Source organism: Etheostoma spectabile, unplaced genomic scaffold (assembly GCF_008692095.1).
Source record: "Etheostoma spectabile isolate EspeVRDwgs_2016 unplaced genomic scaffold, UIUC_Espe_1.0 scaffold00018528, whole genome shotgun sequence".
NCBI lineage: Eukaryota > Metazoa > Chordata > Actinopteri > Perciformes > Percidae > Etheostoma > Etheostoma spectabile.
In genome coordinates, this window is record NW_022604307.1 from 77,066 (window position 1) to 99,020 (window position 21,955).

General features: G+C 41.8%; 1 long non-coding RNA gene across 1 annotated transcript; it reads left to right on the forward strand.

The window, feature by feature from the left end:
- Positions 1 to 2,350: 2,350 nt before the first annotated feature.
- Positions 2,351 to 15,504, forward strand: LOC116680991 (uncharacterized). The gene is made up of 3 exons (XR_004329943.1): positions 2,351 to 2,524; positions 7,693 to 7,694; positions 15,491 to 15,504. It is a non-coding gene; the product is annotated as an uncharacterized LOC116680991 (long non-coding RNA).
- The last annotated feature ends 6,451 nt before the right edge of the window (positions 15,505 to 21,955 follow it).

A 21,955-nucleotide genomic window follows, 5' to 3' on the forward strand; every position in this document is an offset into this window, starting at 1 on the left:
TAAGGTTGATATTTATTTTGGTAAGGACGAGACTATTTCTGGGAATTAGAGTGTGGAAGATTTTGCCCACTGAAAAATGGGGAGTAAAGAAAATGGTGTTACTGTTCTTAAATTGAATTGAAACATGTTTTAACGAAGGGAATGTTGTTGTTAACTGTTGCTGTATGCTTTTGTGTTTCGGAGAATTTGTAATAAACAGACAGAGGTTTGGAGACGAGGACGGCGGTTCAATCTCTCACTCACTGACTCCGTGATTCTGCTTTCCAGGGTTTCTCCTATGAGAGTTAAGTAGTGAACCCCAATCAAGAAAAATCACTTGTTACCCCGGTTACTCAATTTGAAACCACCCCCTTGGGGCAGACGTCAAGCTGGCGACCGGAGCAGGAAAGGAGGAGGAAGAGGAGGAGCTTGTAGCAGTGAAGGAGGAAGAGGAGGAGGAGGAGCAGCCTACAGCAGTAAAGGAGGAAGAGGAGGAGGAGCTTGCAGCAGTAAAGGAGGAAGAGGAGGAGCAGCCTGCAGCAGTGAAGGAGGAAGAGGAGGAGCCTGCAGCAGCAGTGAAGGAGGAAGAGGAGTATGTGGTGGAGAAGATTTTGGACCGCAGAGTGGTGAAGGGAAGAGTAGAGTTTCTGCTGAAATGGAATGGGTTCTCAGAGTAAGTATGAGTCTATTATATTAATGCTTGGTGTTCTTGGTCCTGAGATATATAATATATTTACATATTGCAAATAAGTGTCAGCATGGTATCATGCCCTCAAAGTTGAAGGTTACTACCTTGATACTTCCCCCACAACAACCCCTGTTCCTCATGTGGCTCCTTGGGAAAATGAATCGCCCCCCTTTCCCTAGGACAACGTATGTAGGAGACTGGCTAAATTGATTCTCATACGTCTGCTCATACGGGCTGTTTAGGTGTGAAGAAGCTAGCTGCTAGTCTGGGCCTAACCCTAGTTAGCGGAGCGTCTGTTCCCTGGAATGTTGATGTTTCTTCATTTTTTTTGGAGCCGGCACAGCATCGTGAAAACGTTGATCTACTGTCAGCTGTTGTCAGAGGACGCAGGGGAGGGAAACAAGAAATAAAAACACAAACTCTCAAAACCCAAACTGCAGATCTGCTCACTGACAGTCATGAAGTCGTTTCCTGTATGTCGGTAGTTTAATGTAAAGAAATACAGACACTTTATGATCCTTTTCTGTGTGAAAGGGCCACACACACCTTGTAAAAAAACAGACTGTCGTGTTTGTCCGCTTGTAGAGCAGATAGTTAAGTTCTGGCTGTAATAGGCCTGTGTGGTTAACTCAGCTGTAAACCCAGTATTAGATCTCTATCTTTGGTTGGTCTGGAGTCAGGTCTACCCGGCAACACTGAAGCCCGGGATGGGATAGGAGCGCCAACCCTCTAATACGCACCCCCACGCTGCTCTCTGCCCGCTGTCCCCAGTTTGGTGATTCTGGTGAAGCGTAGTGTTGAACATCCGCTCCTCTTACGTTACGCGTGCAATGGAGCCGGCCAGCAGAGTTAAAACACTTCTATTGGAGGATTATAATATATGGTCTACTGGTGAAGCTTCATTGATCACTTTAAGGGGGGGGGGGGGGGGGGGGGGGGCACATTTTGTCCCCACCGGGCCTAAAATAATTCAGCTGAGTCAGGGACATGTAGACCAGAAAGGGGGTAATCCCATAGACCGTTAATATTAATAATATAATCAATATCTATACAGTCTATGGGTAATCCCATGCATCCCCTTTATTTCTTTCCAGCTAGAACATAAAGCTTCCAGCAAGAAGCATATACCACAATCCACTGCAACATGAGGTCACACAGGTGGGACGCCGCCTGTGCTCCAGAGACCCGTCGACAAATGTGAGTAGATATTAAATTAATTTATAACACTGCTGCTTTTGCTGTGTTGATTTGTGAGCTGCAGTCAGGAGAAAGATGCTTTTATTTTTTTAATTTGGAGATATTCTCCTCACCCAAGAGGGAGGGAGCGGTGCATGTAAAGGTAAATGTCAGACAAAAACAAGTAGGGTTAAAAATATATATTAAGGTAGTAAATATTAACAGCTAAATGTACTTAAAGTATCAAAGTAATATGTGACACGGAGGCCACTTGGAGAGATACCTGCTGCTGTACAAGTTGCTGATCTTCAGCTCATTAGATGGTCAGTTAGCTCCATCTAGTGGACAGATAGTAGAACTCCATCATCTGATGAAACTCAGTACACAGAGACCAAACTGTCTGACAACAACAGGAAGGGACAAATGTGAAGGAGGATCAGTCATATCCTGATCATCCAGACAGATTTGACATCTGGCCTCAGCTGCTGTGTAGAGATGGTCTGACTGGTCGCTGTTACTGGGAGGTCGAGAGGAGAGGAGGGGTTGATATATCAGTGAGTTACAGAGGAATCAGAAGGAAAGGAGACAGTGAAGACTGTGTTTGGATTGAATGATCAATCCTGGAGTCTGTTCTGCTCTGATAAAGATGGTTACTCCGTCTGTCACAATAACAGAAGAACAGTCCTCACTTCCTGTTCTGTCTCTAACAGAGTAGCAGTGTATGTGGACGTTCCTGTTGGCTCTCTGTCCTTCTACACAGTCTCCTCTGACTCACTGATCCACCTCCACACCTTCAACACCACATTCACTCAGCCTCTCTATCCTGGGTTTGGGTTCAGCTCTGGTTCCTCAGTGTCTCTGTGTCCTCTGCAGGACTGAGAGTCTCTCCTGTGGACAGAAACACTGACTGAAGACCAGCTGCTGAAATCAAAGTTCAGTGTGTTCACCATCACACACACTCTGCACTGTGAAGCAGATCTGAGACTCAAACACAAAAACATTCATCTGATTTCATCTCTGGTTATCAACATTTGAACTGTTTGACTAAAACACTTCATGATATGTCACATCTAAAAAATAATAATAACTTGTATTGGTCACTATTATGTCCTTTATACTATACAATCATATTGTAATATATTAAAATGTGGTAAACAAATTTTTCTATAAACAATCATCATATAGTCTAATGTTTCTAAATGCTTTTAATAAAATCTATATGTTTTCATAATTTGTTCATTTGATCATATCATGATTTCATTCATCAGTTGTCTCTCTTTACTGAGATTGATACACCCCCCCCCCATAATAAAAAACTATGTACCTCAGTGCAGTCTACTCCAAATACCTATTATATTTCCTTTACATACATAAAGACATTTGCACCATAAATCAATGCAGAAAAGACACAAATTGTTGCAGAAAATGAAGTGTCCTCCCCCCCCCCACATGTTGAACCCAAGGTTGTGTCTTATATTCAACTCCTAATTAAAAGGTAAAGTTTGCGTCCACTAAAGGTTCAGTTGTTGTCTCTGACAGACTCAGATTATTATTCTAATAATATTATGGGATGGATCCCTACAGAGATAGACCTTTAGTTAAAGAGTAAGATCCTTTTAGTTTAACATGAATCAGCCCCGAAATCACCATCACCAAACCCACCAGACTCCATGTAAATAATCACTACTTTTAGCGTGTATAGAGCAGCATATCTCCACATTTATTTCAGCTTGAATGTGTGATACACCCTTAAGGGATAACATAATAATCAGCGTAGCGTTTAGTACGAATTTCAAATTTTATTGGTAGGCAATATTAACGTAGCGGGGAAACAAAGAAAGCGGAACCAATGTGCGGGTACCGGTACACCACGGGGCCCAGGTGACGGACACTTTCCTCCTCTTTGGAGATGAGGATGGCGGTTTGTTTTCTCACTCACTGATGCCGTAATTCTGCTTTCCAGGTTGGTACTCGGTAAAAATGACAACAGACGGTTTCCTTCTGCCGTGTGTATGGTGTACTGAAGCTGTGTGGGGGGTAGTTATGGAGTTTATGATGTGTAAAGGCGAGCTTAAGAGCCGCGTTTGTAACCGGAAACGGGTTTCGTAAACAATAGAGCTCGCGGCTAGCTAACAGGTGTGTATCGGCATAGACATAATAAAGGGTAGACGCCGCATTGGCTCCTGAGCGCGAGATTTCCAGCCGCCATCTTGGACCGGTCATACTCGTTACTTAGCAGCAGAAGATACAAGAAGTGTGGGAAATTATACTCAGGTATTGTGAATTATTGTGAGAAATTGTACTCAGGTATTGTTATCATATTTAGACACTGTGAATGAACTTATGCATAAGTTAATGAAACAAAACTCATATCAGACGTTGAATGAGGGAGAAAGTGTACTGTTGCTTAGCATCCAGGTGGGGGCGATACCCTGTTGGCAGAACATTACATTTACAAGTGAACCGGATGCAGTAAGACCAGAAAGCCACATGTTCACTCAAAATGGAGGGGAACAAAGGAATTCCCACAGGAAACAACCCCCAACACACGCACACACATTGCCGAAGAATGTAAACAGGAAGTCGCGCCCACCCAGCCAATAGAAATACAGTTGCTATGGCGATATGACCCGCCTTGTGACGCTTTTAACCAATAGGACTCCCTTAAAGGCGGCTTTATAAACCGTTGCATGTGACTGTTACGGGGCCTTTTTGTGAAACCTCTGAACTAGTCATGTTCCATTGAGACCCGTGCACGTATTTATTGTCCGGAATGCATTGCTCTGTTTTATTAATAAATCTTTTTGGTATACTTAATCAAAGCTAGAGTGATTCCTTAGCTATTTGAGTCCCGACGTTTGGACCCTCCAAGTGGAATTCGCAACAAATTTGGTAGCAGAGGATGGTTTTCGAGTAGTGGTTAAACTTAGGAATTCCACGGAATCAGGATTAGAAGTTGTTTAACTCCGGGTCCAGATTCCACGGACAGTCCACGTCTGCCGGAACGAGACAAAAGGAGGCATTGTGTGCAAACCACGGAGGAATGGTCACTGGGAGCTCTCTAAAAAAGGGTAAGCTGAAACCTGTTTCATCAAATTCAGCATATTGTATAATAGTATAAACCAAATTAAAGTGATCAGACCTCCGGGTGAGTACATTATGTTAAAAAATATAGACTAAAAATTATTAAGTGCTTTGTGGACATAGAGCAATGCATTCCCTTTTTCTGTTGAATGAGTGTGAGTGTGATAAATATGATTCCATAGTTGTATGGAGCTACGCTGTGTGTTGAGGTTCGATAAACCTATCAGTGGACTTGCTTTAGTAGGATTACTGATAGGAGAAGGCCTGAAACGCGATAGCGAGCCAGCGTTCATAGACGATTCCAATTATTGGAGCTGCGTCTGTGTGTGATCCGATAAACTTGTCGGTAGATTCGCTGCAAGTCGTATGCTGATGAGGGAAGGCCACGGCACAGCCAGCCAGTGTTCGGGGTAGTGGCTCCACCCATAAGGTGGGCCACCACGTGAAAGTGCGTGAGTGGGGAAACATAGAGCTGTTGAAGGATGAGTGAGTTGATAAATATGATTCCATAATTGTATGGAGCTACGCTGTGTGTTGAGGTTCGATAAACCTGTTAGTAGACTTGCTTAGTAGAATTACTGATGGGAGAAGACCTGAAACGCGATAGCGAGCCATTGTTCATAGGTGATTCCATTAGAGCTACTATACGCGAGGGATTCAAAACTTGCCGGTAGGAGTGATTGACCTACATGCCGAGGGAGGTCTCGACGCGTACAGAGCCAGCGTTCACCATTTGGAGTCTCGGTTCATAAAACTGGGTTCAGCGAATGAGAAAATGACGATTCCATAAATTCTTTGGAGCACGTGGTGCGAGAGATTCGAAAAACCTGCAGTGTTACTGTGAGGGGAAGGTCGGGGCGCCCACGTGTCAGTGTTTGTCTAGGGAGAAACCGGCCCATAAGGCAGTTCTCAGCGGATGTAGAGATAAGAGATAAAGAGAAGAGTAAGAGATAATTGTTGTTGAAAATGTCATGTATTTGTAAAGTTTGGAAAAGAGTGATTTTGTGAGCCCGAGTGGAGCGTTGACAATTGACCAAGCCTCTGGTCCGTCTGTGGTGCTGCCGTTGAAGACGTAGGTTAAAATTGCATGTAAAAATACTGTTGGATCTTGTAATAAGTTCGATAGGGGGCTTTGTGGGTTATAAAAGTAGAAAGAATTTTGGAGGGAAAAGGTAGAGGAAGGAGGGGCAGACACAGTCTGCAGGGAGAGAGACAGCCTGCAGAGAGAGAAAAGGAGGGGGGGGAAGCAGACGGCATGCAGAGAGAGTGAGAAGGCAAGGCAAGGCAGCTTTATTTGTATAGCACATTTCAGCAACAGGGCAATTCAAAGTGCTTTACACAAAATCATTAAAACAGATAAAACACAAGTACAAACAGTTAAAAGTCATAAGCATTAAAAATCAATAAGACACATGAATAGACAGTTCAGACAATGTAGTGCAAGGGAAAAGATATTTTAAAAACAAAATAGAAACATTAGGACACATAAAACACAAGAATAAAAGTTACAGTGGTTGGTAATGGTAGACAGATTTTCTAGGTGGGTAGAAGCTATCCCAGCTAGACATGAAGATGGAAAGACCGTAGTAAGATGGTTAAAAACTGAACTGATACCACGGCACGGCATTCCAAGACGAATCAGATCAGATAATGGCACCCATTTTAACAACCAGTTGAGAGAAGTTCAAGCTGCCTCGGGCATCACACACTCATTCGGGTCGGTTTACCATCCACAGTCCCAGGGACTAGTGGAAAGAGCTAACCAAACATTGAAGGCTATGATAGCCAAGGTCTGCCATGAGAGCAGGATGGTGTGGGTGGAGGCCCTTCCCTTGGCACTCATGGCCATGAGAGCTGCAAAAGAGGGAGAGACGCACCTCCCCCACAAGATCTTGACTGGCAGACCAAATGCCAGGTCCACCCAATAATGGAGGTCATATGCCTTTATTGGATGTAAAACAGGTAGAAATGTCTGCCTACATGAATGAACTAACCTCTTTGGTCTCAGCCCTCTCTACCCAGGTGGAGAAAGAAGCCAGCACCCACTCAGAACGAGAGGCAGACCATTAAGGTAGGAGGCTGGGTCAGGGTTAAGGTCCACAAGAGGAAGTGGGCCAACCCCAGGTGGACTGGTCCAAAGTGAAGGAGTTTACTTCACACTCGGTCCAGGTCAAAGGTAAATCAGGCGCACCTTGGCACCACCTGACACATTGTGCCCCAGCAGACCCTCCAACCCGCACTTTAGCGGACACACAATTTGATTCAAAAAAATGCAGAAATTAAGCGCTGCTTAGGAGGTCCAGACAGTCCTCAGTCTGGACAGAGGGCACCAAGCCTAAAAGAAATAGGGCTCAGGAGAAGAATAGTAGTGATAAATTTTGTCATGCTGGGAATAGGGGCGGGACTGATAATGCGGGGAATAGAAATCAAATTACAGGATGATATAACTGAATTAGAGGACAATGCCAAAACTGAATCTCGTATTACGTGCCAAATTGAGAAATAAAATAATGAATGTAGAAGATAAACATGCTGTTCTCCACAGTCTTTTAATGCTCATACATACAGGGAGCAGCACACCCCATAAGGGACACTAGGACACAAGATAAGGGAGACAGGGTGGATAAAACACAGGGACAGAAAAATTATCAGTCATTTCCAGTAAATCTACACATAAGACTGGCACAATAGTCTCCGGTGGGCACACATGGAATTTAACCAGCAGTAAAACATACAGAGTGGGCGGCTGTGGCTCAGTGGTAGAGCGGTTGCCTGCCAATCGGAAGGTTGGTGGTTCGATCCCTTGCCCTGCAGTCCCATGTCGAAGTGTCCTTGGGAAAGATTTCCGAGTTGCCCCCGGTGCTGCGCATCGGAGTGTGAATGTGTGTGAATGTTTATCTGATGAGCAGGTGGAACCTTGTACGGCAGCCCCGGCCACAGTGTATGAAGGTGTGTGACTGGTGAATGTTTCCTGTAGATGTAAAAGCGCTTTGAGCAGTCGTTAAGACTGGAAAAGCGCTATACAAATACAGCACATTTACATTAAAAACAACATACAGAAAAGGGACAAAGATAGAGGGTGTTGTAAGAATGAGGGAAAGAAGGAAAAAAGTGGGTTATATAGAAGCAAGGGTATAGCTACAAGAGAATAAAGCAGAAGAGAAGTGTTGACTCATGTAGTAATTAAACTATTGTTGCAATATAAGTATTTGAGTAAGCGGAGAGAGGTGTTCAAAGGTAGTAGATGGGATTATGTCTGAGATCTGGTAGATTGAAGGAAAAGAAATGTGAAATTTATGATATCACAAGGAAAAAGTAAGAAATAAGAAATAGAAAGTTTAGTGCATTTTATGGAGGGACATAGCTGGTGAGAATTCAACACTAACTATTAATGGCTCACTTTTCAGATTGGGTATAGTTGGTATATGTTTAAATGTATGTCTGTATGTCTTGTCTTGCTTATTTGTTGTATGTCTGCAATTAGGAGATGGATCAAAATTATAGTAATATGTCCTGTCAGATCTTAGTGGTACTTGGGGAGGCTGAGAAAACTCCAACTAGGAAAAAGAGGGAAATAGTGTAACGTTTTAAAAAAAAAAATTTAGATTTAAATGAGGGAACATTCGGTTTAAAAAAAAAAAAAAGAGATAAAGTAGTCAAATCCAATGTGGGATCCATGCATTGATCTAAAAATATTCACATGAAAGTGGTAATTGATTAAATTACTTAGTTGATTAATAGAAAATGGCTTTGATCATTTCCAGTTTAAGAAAGAAAAATATGAGGCTTCTTATTTTGTTACCTTTACAGTACTTTGTGATACTTTTCATGCTTGGGAAACATTTTAGGGGAATTGGGTTGATAATAGAAATACAAAGATTTACAGTTTGGAATTGGGACTTTAAACTTGGAACAGTAAAATGATGAAATTTCTTACTATTAATATGACTGACCCTACTGTAGTAACGTTTTTGACATTAATGTCATAGATTAAAGACTTCTTTAAAGTAAAGTGAAAAAAAAAAAAAAAAAAAAAAAAAGAGAGAGAGAAATCCTTGCTTTACAGAGGTCTAGAGGACAGCTGAAGTGTGGGTTCTTTCAAGAAAACACACAAGTAAAGAGGAGGTTAAGATAAAAAAGAGATGTGCACAAAGTAAAGAGAGGTTCCAGTAGACTTGCAGCTAAGTGAAGATTTTGATCATAAATTACACAGTATAATGAGATATGTTCTCATATCAGGTAACAAATTGGATAGATTGAACCACTAGGTGATAAAGTTGGTTCTACTGTTACTAGGACTACAGGTCATAAAGAACACATTACACATTGATTAGTACAAATTTTGTTGCAACTTAAAAATAGAAAATTAAAGAAAACATTCTTTTTGTTACAAGTCATCTAAGTTTATTGGTTGAGATAAGATTAAAACCAATCCAAGCTGATATGAGATTCCATTCTATGTGTATTTGATGTGGTGTTAAAATGAGCTTTTAGTGAAGCTTAATTTTGTTTGTTGATTTTGTTTGTATTTTGAGTTTTTACATGACAAACTGTTTAAACTATTGAGTTGATGTGGAAATATTTTATTTGGGTGATTCTTTTCTTTTTGAACCTTTTTGTTTTGTTGCTTTTAAGATCAAGATGCAAGACAGAGTGTTAATGGCTAAAACGATTACATAATTAGGAATAGGAATGCTGTAGGAGACATAACTCAGAAGGAGAGATGCAGTAGCAATAATACAGTGTCCATAGCATTAAGGATATTAAGACTACTCTAAGATTTTGTTTTAATTTGTGCAGAAACATAACCCGTAATGTAAACTGAAGCTTGGAGGAGATAAGTTCCAAAACTAGTTTCTCTTTAGAATGTTTGAGGATTTTATAGAGTTAAACCAGCAAGAAAGAAAGAAATGTTATTTGAGTGACATGAGTGACATACACTGAATGAGTATTGATAAAAGAAAAGATAATGCTTTTTGGAGTTCTGTTTTGTGCCACACAGTGCCTCGTAGTGTCAGAACCAGGTCCATCTCGCTCCTCCAGCTGCGGGATCAGAGACAAACTGGACCAGAAGACCAACAACAACCATCACAGCACCTCAGACCACAGCACAGCTGAAGACCATAAAGCTTTATGGTCTGGCTGCGATTTTTGGCCAAAAGTGACTTGAAAGTGGACCAGGGCCAAATGTTTGATAATATTTACAACATCTGTGAGTGTGCTGTGCTGGACCATGGAGCAAGGAGTGAGGTCTGCATACTCTGGCTGGGGCCTTGCTGATGCTAAGGTGAGAGGGCTCTCCAGGGGTCAACCATGTGGCCTGCTACACCATAAACAAAAGACTGAGATACAGACCAACGATGAGAAGATGGACTGAGAAGGAGAAGGGGGGAGCAAGAGACCGTCCTGGTTCTGGTACTTCGGATGCACAAGTGAAGGGCAGGTTGTACGTACAGACTCTCAATCTAAAAACAAACACACATAAAATACTGGGAACAACAACTTATACTCTGCAAATTAGGTAAAGTTCATGTAAACAGACATGTTTAAAGGGTTAAGACATGTCTCAAAGGTATAAGCAATTTGGTAGGGAAAATTACATTTTGTAGGGCCTTATAAATTTTGTAACATTATTCATTAAATTTCCTGTTATAGTTCCAAGCAAGATCGGTGACAACTAGGTTAATACAGATGGATTAATCATAATCCTCACATTTTCAATGAAGTGTTAAAAGATGATTTGGTAGGAATAGATCCAGTATTGCAAAGTACTGTGATTTAATGTGTACATAGATCTGTCCACAGGATGAGTAAACATTAGTCTCACAGAGTGAGATAAAAAAGGGGGAGTTCAAAACTCCATGCCTTATTCCGGGGTGCTCCATGATTAATGCTGGGACGTTGTCATTTCATTGTGTTCACTGAATAGGATTTCCATAAAGGTGGTGTTGCGAAAGCTTAGACCAGAAGAGGGAAATGTTGAAAATTTTAAATGTTGTATGTGCTTAAACATTGTGTGCGATTTACATTATACATTCAAGTCAAAAGGTAAAAGCATTATTTCAGCATAAATGAAGACAGGTTGGTCATGAGCTAAGTTTGTTGTCATAAGGATATAGTTTGTTTGTTACATTAAGGTGTTTTGCAATACTTCTGTTTTATAATATAAGATGCTCTGTTACATTTTGTTATAATCCAGCTCTACAAATATGTCAGAAGCAGAATTGATTGTTAGGGATTGTTGAGTTGTAAAAAAGTTAAAATGTCTGAAGGTACCAGATTAGAAAATTATGCATCCACTGTCCCCTGGGGTTTTAGTCTAGGCTAAAACAATACAATGTTGATTGGACTATGTTGATAGAGTTTCATCCCCACTGGTCTTTCCTGAAATGAGGGTCATAAACCCTCAGCCACATTCCAATTGAGAGACTGCAACCTGGTTGATTTTGTATCAGTTCATATGTGTGTGCGCGTGTGTGTTTGTATGTTTACAGTAGGGAGAGTAAGATGATATCAGAAGGTGAAGAGATGGAGGATTATTATCTTGTATATTGTGGACGAATAGACACACACACACACATACACACCACTGTGGCCAAGGGACCCCACCCTTTGTGAATAAGACCAGGGGGGACCAGGTGTCCAATAGGGAAACATTGAGAGTTAGAGTTCACACCTTAGTAGGTGTGAAGAGGGGGATATTCGTTTCTCACCATATTATTTTTGATATAGGTTTTTTACCATATTAAACTTGTGTTGCATGTTTTGTACTAAAATGAATTCTAAAAGGTTTTTCACACAGTTCCTTGTTTACAGTAGGATTTGCACCAAGTAGGTGCAAAAAGGGGGAATTTGTGGGAAATTATACTCAGGTATTGTGAATTATTGTGAGAAATTGTACTCAGATATTGTTATCATATTTAGACACTGTGAATGAACTTATGCATAAGTTAATGAAACAGAACTCATATCAGACATTGAATGAGGGAGAAAGTGTACTGTTGCTTGGCATCCAGGTGGGGGCGATACCCTGTTGGCAGAACATTACATTTACAAGTGAACCGGATGCAGTAAGACCAGAAAGCCACGTGCTCACTCAAAATGGAGGGGAACAAAGGAATTCCCACAGGAAAGACCCCAAATACGCACGCACACAGTCAATTGCCGAAGAATGTAAACAGGAAGTCGCGCCCACCCAGCCAATAGAAATACAGTTTCTAAGACGATATGACCCGCCTTGTGATGCTTTTAACCAATAGAGCTCCTTAAGAGAAGTGATATAAATAGCAAGGTACGCCACTGTTACGGGGCCTTTGTTGTGAACCTCTGAGCTAGTCATGTTCCATAGAGACCCGTGCACGTAATTATTGTCCGGAATGCATTGCTCTGTTTTTATTAATAAATCGTTTTGGTATACATAATCAAAGCTAGAGTGATTCCTTAGCTACTTGAGTCCCGACGTTTGGACCCTCCAAGTGGAATTCGCAACAGGGCGCATACGCTACCAATACCATCCAAAGACTGAGACTGCAGGTATATGTTATATGCCCGTATATGTTTAACGTGTTCATATGTTCTGTTAATTTTCACAATATTTAAAATCTTCAGTTAACCTAGTCATTCTCCATTTCCCCACAGTAATCCCTCAGCTTTCTTGTGCGCACATTTTAACATCTAAAACTACGGTGCCATTCCTCGCCTAAAACAATATGAGTCATTCCAGTAAGTGAAAAGGAAACTCACATCTACAAAGACAAACTTGATAGATGTGACTCCCTGATGGTCTAGTGGCTAGGATTCGGCGCTCTCACCGCCACGGCCCGGGTTCAATTCCCGGTCAGGGAATGGTCAGGACTTGACAGATACAGATGTAACATTTGAAAGAGAAACTTTTTAGTTAACTTAGATATGTCATATTCTTCCTCATTAGTTTAACGCTAGAACCCCAACACTTTTAAAGAGTATCATTTCCTTTAAATCAGACCCCCGACAACTGATGTATCCTTTTGTTGTCTTTGATGGGTCATAAATACTTCATCTGCAATTATATCATAATTCATCTAACAATTATTTTCCTTTTTCAAACAGTAACTAAACCCCTGACCTACATTTTTTACCTGAAAACCAATGTATGTGAGTGTGGAGTAAAGTTATTGTTGGATTCGGGTCCAAATGTGGACATTTTAGTGCAATGCAAAGGTGCATAACAGATTGCTTTCTACTTACCTGGATCGATGCAAAGCGGGGGGGGGGGGGGGGGGGGGGGGGGGCAACTAGTCAAGGAACAGCAAGAGACTTGGTATTTAAGAATACAAACTGACTATGTGACAGATGTGTAATCTGTCATGTCCTGCCTTCTGAAGCTCTAGCCAGGCGCCATTCCTCTTCACCATCTACACCACAGACTTCAACTACCACACAGAGTCCTGCCATCTTCAGAAGTTTTCTGATGACTCTGCTGTGGTTGGATGTATCAGCGAGGGGGACGAGGCTGAGTACAGAGCTGTGGGGGGGGGGGGACTTTGTCACATGGAGTGAGCAGAACCATCTACAGCTCAACGTGGCAAAGACCAAGGAGCTGGTGGTAGATCTAAGGAGAGCCAAGGCAGCAGTGAGCCCTGTTTCCATCCAGGGGGTCATTGTGGACATTGTGGAGGACTACAAATACCTGGGAGTGCACTTAGACAATAAACTGGACTGGGCCAGGAACACTCCAGCCCTCTACAGGAAGGGCCAAAGCAGTCTCTACTTTCTGAGGAGGCTGAGGTCCTTCAACATCTGCAGGACGATGCTGAGGATGTTTTATGAGTCTGTGGTGGCCAGTGCTATCCTCTTTGCTGTTGCATGCTGGGGCAGCAGGCTGAGGGTAGCGGACGCCAACAGACTCAACAAACTGATTCGCAAGGCCAGTGACGTCGTGGGGGTGGATCTGGACTCTCTGTCGGGTGTGTCAGATAGGACTGTCCAAACTACATGCCATCTTGGACAATGTCTCGCACCCACTCCATGGCTTGTTGCTCAATCACAGGAGCACTTTCAGTGACAGACTCATTCTCCCAAAATGCACCACAGAGCGCCACAGGAAGTTGTTCCTGCCTGTGGCCATCAAACTTTATAACTCCTCCCTCTAAGACACTCAGAGAGGTTGAAACTGGACAATATTATCTGCATTATCTGTTTTGTGCAATAACACTGGCCTGACATGTGTGCAATACTCAACTGCTACAATTATTATTATTATTATTATTATTATTTTACTTTTCACCATTGCAATTCCTAAATTATGTTAATTATGCAAATAATGTATAGTAACATTCTTTTAACTATGTAAATACCGTACATGTCCACACTCCTTATATTTCTTTGTTTGTATTTCTACTCTGATATTTATACTATTTGTGCAACTGCAACACAGAGTTATAGAGAACACAGAGAATAAAGTATTTCTGATTCTGAAGGCAATTAAAACTGTTAACATATGGTCTTCATTATCTTTGTAACGGCCTTTAAGCTTCCCTTAAGCTAAAATTGTATTGTATTCTGTTTATTATGTTTGTATTATATACTTTAATGTATCATTAGTGTTCTGTTTCCTATTTTTGCAATAAAGATGACATGAAGAAAAAAAAACCACTGCTGTACAGATTTGTTTTCATAAATCACATGTGTGAGCCTGCTGGCTCTGGAGGCGGGGCTTAGGCTCCCATTGGATGTTCCTATCACGGTATGAACCCTTGGAAAGGGAACGTGATTGGCTACAACTGGCATGATTGGCGTGTTGATAGCCAATGAGAGCTGTTTCTAAGATGGCCGCTCAGAGAGATGACGCAGCGTATTGGCGCTCCACAGTGGGAGCGCTTGCTGGACGGCGGGGGCTGTCCCGGGGTGAAAACTAAACCGGAAAAGGGGGGGATAGTTTGATTGTGTAGGCAGCAACATGAGGAATACAAACATACCCAGCAACACAGTGCAGGCAGAGGAGACGGAACGAGGTCGGCACGTGAAGTTAGCAGCTAGTTAGCACGGACGCTACAGGACAATACTCCTAACCTGGATGAATTCTTTACATCTGGGGACACTTCCGGACTACAGGAATATTAATAAGCCAGGAAAGGACGGGGGTGAAGGTTTAGGAGCACCTACAGGTAGGGAAGAGGCATAATTTTCTCATTTTCTTCTTCTTTTCTTCAGTATTATGAGCACTAAGATGATGAATAATGTTCCAGTAAATGAAGTGAATGGTTGAACTGCAGAGAATGGACCAATCAGACTGGAGAGGCTGTTCCGTTTCATAATGATAGCCACTGGCCCAGCAGCACGAGGCTTTGAACGCACCTTTGTTCCTTTGATGTTGATCTGGTGTTATGTGCCTTCTGGTTTTCCCCCTCCAGGGGCCTGTTGCACGAAACCAGGATAAGGGAATAAGCCGTGATATTCAAGTTATCCTGGATGTATTGAGATTTGACTTGGTTGCACCAAACCAGGTTAAATTAAACTCTGCCAAGTTACCATGGTGATTAATTCTTTGCGACTAGCCTGGTCCAGCGCGAGGCTAGACGCTAGCTTCACCTCCTCCTTACTATCCGTATTATATGTAGGGCTGCACGATTATGGCCAAAATGATTATCATGATTATTTTGATCAATATTGTGATCATGGTAATTTGTTGATTTTAACTAAAACTAATTTTATTGTCACATAGGGTATTTATAACTGCTTTCACATCCATATTATGCTACATTCTTCTTATGTTGAAGTTATATGTTGTATATATACAACTGGAAAACATGGAAATGAAAATTATCTGAAATAGCCTAGGATACATTTTTTTAAAATGACTCACTTGTTTTCAACAATAACTGATAAAGAGAGCTAGGGAGAGTGGGGGGGTATGCAATGGATGCTACTCAAAGAGACTGCTGACTCATTAGGAATGGATGGGGGGGCGATGGACGTACTCACAGAGAGACGGCTGACTCATTAGGAATGGATGGGGGGGGCGATGGACGTACTCACAGAGAGACGACTGACTCATTATGAATGGGTCCAGCTGGTTTCGTCTCACATGCTGTTTCTCTACAAAGACAGGTTTGTCCCTCATATTTAACAATATACAGCTGTGTTAATTAATAACAATTAAGACTGTGGACAAATGTCAGAAGCTTGACACCGGCGCTGTTGCCGCTCTGTCTCTGTTGCTGGGGAGCCTGTGTTAGTGAATGGGGGGGGGTCTGCAAGGAGAGTAAGAGGAGAGAACCAAACACAGGCACGGCTTTAAAAAAGAAATGGGTCATGTAACGCAAAATCATATAAACCATATTGATATAAACAACGTTGCTTTGTTTATGGAGATGCAGCGGATTGACCTAGAGGAAAAATATTACTCACGCCCTAGAGCTCTGTGAGCTAACAGACACTAACTAGCGCCCTAGAGCCCTGTGAGCTAACAGACACTAACTAGTACCCTAGAGCCCTGTAAGCTAACAGACACTAACTAGCGCCCTAGAGCCCTGTGAGCTAACTAGCACCCTAGAGCCCTGTGAGCTAACAGACACTAACTAGCACCCTAGAGCCCTGTGAGCTAACAGACACTAACTAGCACCCTAGAGCCCTGTAAGCTAACAGACACTAACTAGCACCCTAGAGATCTGTGAGCTAACAGACTCTAACTAGCACCCTAGAGCCCTGTGAGCTAACATACTCTAACTAGCACCCTAGAGATCTGTGAGCTAACAGACACTAACTAGTACCCTAGAGCCCTGTAAGCTAACAGACACTAACTAGCACCAACTAGCACTGGTCACTGCTGTTCTCTGAATAACAAAGATGGGACTAAATGTTGTGTTTACTGGTAAACTGGTAAACCTTGAGACCACCGTATAACGGACTGTTATCTGTGGAGTTTTCCTCCCGTTACTCTGTCCTCTGTGACTGTCTCCATCTAGAAACTAAGCTGTGCGGTGCGGGGAACTACTCTGACTGGCTCATGATCAGACAGTGGTTTACGGAGCGGTAGATGGGCTTTTGCCAAAAACCCGGGGCGTTCTATGAAATAAAAAAAAATTGCTTGATTACGCAAATTTAAACGTGGGAAGCCAAAATCGTGATCACCTCAAACTTGCCCCAAGCGGACCCCACTGTATTCCCTTAAAGAAGAGACCAGGCCTGCCTTGTGTTTAAATATAGTAAAACACAGTCAACTAGAATTCACTCACACCTCCCATTAGTTCTTCTAACCCTTGTATCATTATCTCTGCATGTCTGTCCCCCCCCTCCATGGGTCTACTAAAGGCACCTTCAGCAGACAACAAGCTGGCGACCAGAGCAGGAAAGAAGGGCAAGAAGGAGGAGGAGGTGGAAGAGGAAGAAGAGGAGTATGTGGTGGAGAAGGTTTTGGACCGCAGAGTGGTGAAGGGAAGAGTAGAGTTTCTGCTGAAATGGAAGGGGTTCTCAGAGTAAGTATGAGTCTATAATATTAATGCTTGGTGTTCTTGGTCCTGAGATATATAATATATATTTACATATTGCAAATAGGTGTCAGCATGGTATCATGCCCTCAAAGTTGAAGGTTTGGTATTATGACACTAGGTTGCAGACCCACAAATAACCTTACAAGATGGCAATAGAAAAAAGGAATAATAGGAATGATAATTAGAGTGAGAATGCATTGTCAAAAAACAAAGTGTGAGGAGATGTTCTTCTGTCTGCACTCACCTTTCCAGTGAGGATAACACATGGGAGCCACAAGACAACCTGGACCTGGACCTTATCACAGAGTACATGCAGAAACACAAGGAGACGGAGGAGAAGAAGAAGAAGGAGGGCAAGAGGAAAGGTGTCAGGGAGGAGGAGGTGAGTGAAAGAAAGAGGGTACTCCAGACTGAAGAGTCCCAGAAATCTAATCTCAATACTAATGAATGCACACCGAGGGTTTCACAAATGTCGTTTAGGATTTATATATCATACCGTAATTCCTCAAAGAAAAAACTGGTTAAATTAAACTGCGGCCCTCTGATAGTGGTCGGGGGGGCAACACGGATAAATCAATCAATCAATATCAATCCAAACTTTATTAACACACTGCCACCGACTTGAGCGTCTAAAGTTACCGGAAGTCATTCATTTTCAATGGAAGCCGGCTTCTCTCAGCTGCAAGTAGCGGCAAATCTGTCGGCGTCGCGTGTTGAGCGTCAATCAGAAAGTTGAAATTTTCAACTTTATGGTAATTAGCTATGACGCTGTTCAGCGGCAAGTAGCGGCTTACGCCAGCTGCCAATCGGAATTGGCTGATCCTGGAGAAACATACGATGTAAACTTTCGTTCCTACCAAAACATTAATTCTGAGGACAAGCTCATAATCGCCGTTGCTGGGTTACCTTTCGTTTATAATTTAACGTTGTTTGTACATTGGGACCAGTTAACGTTACCGGCCGGTCACATCTGCTCACAGTGAAGTCCTGCACGGGTCCCTAGGCGGCTGCTCAGCGAGCTAACTGCTAACAGACTCCGTTGCGACCAATTAACAATACAACTTCTGTCATTATATATGTAATGTATAAAGGTTTCTAGTGTCAGTGTATTGGCCGTGGCTGTGTGTACTTCTCCCGGTCGAACAGAGAACGTCAGAGCGTCCAAAGCGTCACAAAGATTCCCATCCGTTTTTGACAACCTTGGCGGGGCGGCCAAAGCTTTTTTGCCGCTCAAGTCGGTGGCGGTGTGTACGTATGGTCACTAACAATATATAATATATACAAACGTAGTTCAATGGACATGCATGTATTGTTGGGGAAGTCATTGTCGAAGTGTCCTTGGGCAAGACACTGAACCGAGTTGCCTCCGGTGCTGCGCATCGGAGTGTGAATGTGTATGAATGTTTATCTGATGAGCAGGTGGCACCTTGTACGGCAGCCCCGGCCACAGTGTATGAATGTGTGTGAATGGTGAATGTTTCCTGTAGATGTAAAAGCGCTTTGCGTAGTCGTTAAGACTAGAAAAGCACTAAATAAATACAGCACAAATACATTTACAACACTTACTAGTAAATTAGTTGCCATGTAGAAGTATCACTTTTACCAAAAAATATGTTCATGAGTTTAGTGATGCTATTTTTTAAACGTCCATGACCACGACATATGCGCCTGTGTTTTTCAGAGGAGTCAGTGATTCCCAGCAGTTTTATTCCAGAGCACAGCAGAAAGCTCTGCTGAGCTTCAGAAATGCTTGAGGAAATGGAGCTTGTGTGGACAATACCACATTACAGTACCATATTACTTACTTACACAATACTGCTGGCTACACAAGTTTGATTTAGCAAAAACGACAAAACAGAAGGTCAAAGGTCAACTGGTGCCCCTCATTGCCTGATTAATGCCTATCAGGGACAATGGTTCTTATACAAGACAACACAGTAACCCCTACAGATACCAGTGAGAGCTAAAACTCTGTGGAAAAATGATACATTTACAACTCTCCCGGTACTAAAATCAGGGATGATCCCCCATTTGTTACCGGCTGGCTAAAGGCTGGCAACAAAATGGAGGCCACACATAAATTGATCAAAAGTAGTTTATTTATCCCAAACTAACCAACACTGGATGTTACATTTCCCATAATGCAACTCCATAATAGTGATGTTGGCAGATAATTAAGAAATCTAATGTGTCAGTCAAACAGTGTTCCATAGACATGCTCTAAATGTTGTTTCTAGTTTAAGATAGAGCTCTACAGCATGGCACCTCACTAACTCACTCTCTTGGTTTTTCTCTGTTGATAGAAACGGAGAGGAAGAGGAGTCAAACGTCACCGCTGTCAGCACTGTGACAAATCCTTCACAACATCTGGATATTTAAAGATTCATCAGAGAGTTCACACTGGAGAGAAACCTTACAGCTGTGATCAATGTGGGGCAGCTTTCACACAACAGAGTGCCCTGACAAGACATCAACGCATTCACACTGAAGAGAAGCCGTACAGCTGTGATCAATGTGGGGCAACGTTTTCTCGTGGTGGTAGCCTTAAATCTCACCAGCGCATTTATACTGGAGAGAAGCCGTACTGGTGTGAACAATGTGGGGAAACCTTTTCTCATAGTGGTAGCCTTAAAAATCATCAGCGCATTCACACTGGAGAGAAGCTGTACAGCTGTGAACAATGTGGGAAAATCTTTTCTCATAGTGGTAGCCTTAAAACTCACCAGCGCATTCACACTGGAGAGAAGCCATATTGGTGTGACCAATGTGGGAAAACCTTTTCTCGTAGTGGTAGCCTTAAAACTCACCAGCGCATTCACACTGGAGAGAAGCCGTACTGGTGTGAACAATGTGGGGAAACCTTTTCTCAGAGTAGTAGCCTTAAAAGACACCAGCGCATTCACACTGCCTCGTTGTGAACATGTTTCAGAGCCAAGCTGTTTCCTCCTCCTCATGCCCTGATAGCTGTGTTGTTATATTCTGATCTTCTCTCCACATTGAAGGCTGACCAGCAGTAACTTTATCTTCTGATCAACATGTATGTTATTGAGGATCAGCTGGACTGTTTTCTGCCTGTCCTCAGAACCCTTTACCATTTAGGCACCAGAATCGTGCCTGACCCCATCCTTTTAAAAATAATTTTTTAATGTATATATTATTAAAAAAACAAACATTTAAGAACATTTGAGAACAGCTTGTTTATTGCTATATGGTCCAAAATAAATGGAAAAAAATGTAATAACAATAACGTATTTTTTTGAGCAATTGCTGCTAAATGACCAAAACAACCACTAGATGGAAAAGGGCAGCGCTGGTATTTCAGTAGAACCGAAACGAGGCCCCAAATCCCCGTTACTATTTGGTCCGATAGATACCGGGTGTTAAGGCACCGGTGCCGTACTAGCACCGGGTTTCGGTACCCAACCCTAACCACAATGTACCCACCGTGGGAAGGAGAAGGCCCAAAGGAGAAACATTAAGACGTTTAAAGACGTTTTGGTTGGAAAACGTAGACATGTTTGAAACTTTTTGATTTTGTAAAAACTTTCTTCTCATCTCTAGAAACATACATCTTTTTGGCTGGCAGAAAGTCATTGTAATTTTTATTTTAGGAATACATTTTGTCACCCTTATATAGTGGGTTTGGGATGAAACTATGAAAAGTCTGAAGTTTAGAAAAAGCGCAAATCAAACATACTAGAAGTTGGCCATTTTTAATTGTACGCTCTCAAGTTATTGTTGTTTTGTAGTTAAAATAAAATAAATTAAACGAGGCCTCATGCTGATTATTTGAGACTTGATATGGTGGATTTATCCTTCCTGCCGTTTCTGTGTTTAAACTCCTTGACAAGAGAACGTTTCCATCCACTAAAAGTGTTGAAAGACTCAGATTATTATTCTAAGTGTGTGACAACATTATGGGATGGATCCCTACAGAGATAGATAGATGGATCCCTACCTTTTTAGATTAAAATGAAGGTGATTTTCTTACCAAACCAAGTGATATAGCAAATTGTGTCAATGATTATATCATAAATAAAATTAATAATATTAAAAATACTACACAGCTACACAACACGGCTTTGTCAAAAACATTGATAAATAAGATCATGGAAAGTAAAACATGTAGCTTTAAATTTAAGAGTGTCAGTGTTTTGAAAGTTGAATTACTTCTGATGAATTGTAAAACAAACCACCTGGTGTGGACTATCTTGAATATAAGTGGATTAAGCCAATAGTTTCAATCATTGTTCCTACTATTGCTCATATAATTAATATGTGTTTTATGGAAAATATATGTCTGCAAGCATGGAAGATATGTAAAGTTGTGCCAATACCAAAGAATAAGAAAATGCCTTTCTCTGGATCAAACAGTAGACCAATAAGCTTATTACCAATTCTCGGTAAAATAATGGAAAGAATTGTTTATGAACAGATTCAGTTTTATTTTTTAAATAATAATTTAATTAGTTTTTCAGCTTGCATACATACAGAGGAAAACACTCAACTGCCACTGCCCTGACTCAGATGGTTGATGACTGGTTTAAGGATATGGACG